Here is a 1,715-nt window from a genome sequence, read left to right on the forward strand (position 1 = left end):
CTAATGGTAGTAGCGCCTGAGGTTGGCGGAATTCCAGGATCGCGGGACTGGTGTGCCGTCCATTTCGAGTAGCTGATAGACTCCTGGCTTGACGATCTTCGAAACTAAGTAGGGACCTTCCCAATGCGCGCCAAGCTTTCCTGCGTTCTTCTCCGCGGTGTTTTCGAAGACTTTGCGGAGGACGAGATCTCCCTCGTCAAAGTAGCGAGACTTGACCTTTTTGTTGTAGAACTTTGCGGCAGCTTGCTGGTAGTTCTGGATGCGCAGCAGAGCCTGATCGCGCTCTTCTTCGATGAAAAGGAGTCTGTCACATAGCATTTTGTCATTCAGCTCCGGATTGTGTACAAGCATAGATCGTCGGAGTGTCGGGATTCCCACTTTGGCTGGTACGAGTGCCTCCATACCGTACGCGAGTGAAAACGGGGTTCGTCCGGTGGAGGTGCGCGGGGAAGTTTGGTGAGACCACAAAACGCCGTCGAGTTCGTCTGCCCAAAGTCCTTTCTTCGCGTCGAGACGTTTCTTAATCCCAGCGAGGATTGTCTTGTTTGTTGCTTCTGCTTGTCCGTTGCCCTGCGGGTATCGTGGAGTTGACTTGCTAAGACGTATTCGCCACCCAGCGCAGAAACCTTCAAACTGGAGAGAAATAAATTGTGGGCCATTGTCACATACGATTTCGTATGGAAGTCCATGCCTGCATATAATATTCTTCCACACAAAGTTCTGGACTTCATTAGCTTCGAGCGAGGCATACGATTCTGCTTCAACCCATTTTGTAAAGTAGTCCGTCATAATGAGGAGATATTTCTTTTGATTTGACGGAGTTAAAGGGCCGACGATGTCCATCGCCCATCGCATGAAGGGGTAAGGTGGTGATGTGGTCCTCAAAAGTTCTGTTGGAGAATGGATGAATGGTGCATGTCGCTGACACTTTTCACACTTGTTTGCGAATGCAGTGCAATCGGCAACCATAGTCGGCCAGAAATGGCCGTTGCGGCGAATTCGAAGTGCCAATGCTCGCCCCCCCGAGTGGTTACCTCCAGTGCCTTCGTGGACCTCTCGCATGATGTCATTGACGTCCTTTGTATTAACACAGATGAGAAGTGCGCCATTGGCCTCCCAACGGAACAAGCTACCATCCAACAGCGTGTAATGTGCGCTCTTGACGCNTCTTCGTCTTCACGCTGATGCCTTGGCCAGGTGTACAGTTCTACGTTCCGCATGAATGTAATGGTGAAATAATCCATACTTTACTTCGGTAAAGAATAAAAGCCGAGTCCATACTCGCAAGCGCTCCGCATGAGTGCCGTGGTCCTTACTTCACGTCCTTACTTCGGTAAGGATTTATAAGCCGAGCCTAGACTCGCAAAGCTAGCAGGGCGCAGAGTGAATAAGCCGAAGACCCCGACTCGCACACTCTCGCGATTCTTGCAGCACCCACAGGGTAAGCCGGTCACGACTGAACGCACCTAACTAGTACGACGAGTCCGTCTTGTCTACTCTCGCCGTTACGGGGAATAACATATCCAGGATAAGCCAGGAGACGTCCTGCACCGCAAAATATGCCCCGCAACGATAAAGAAAAAAAANCAGCAGAGCCTGATCGCGCTCTTCTTCAATGAAAAGAAGTCTGTCACATAGCATTTTGTCATTCAGCTCCGGATTGTGTATAAGCATAGATCGTCGGAGTGTCGGGATTCCCACTTCGGCTGGTGCGA

The sequence above is a fragment of the Camelina sativa genome, chromosome 20, assembly GCF_000633955.1.
Source record: "Camelina sativa cultivar DH55 chromosome 20, Cs, whole genome shotgun sequence".
Lineage (NCBI taxonomy): Eukaryota > Viridiplantae > Streptophyta > Magnoliopsida > Brassicales > Brassicaceae > Camelina > Camelina sativa.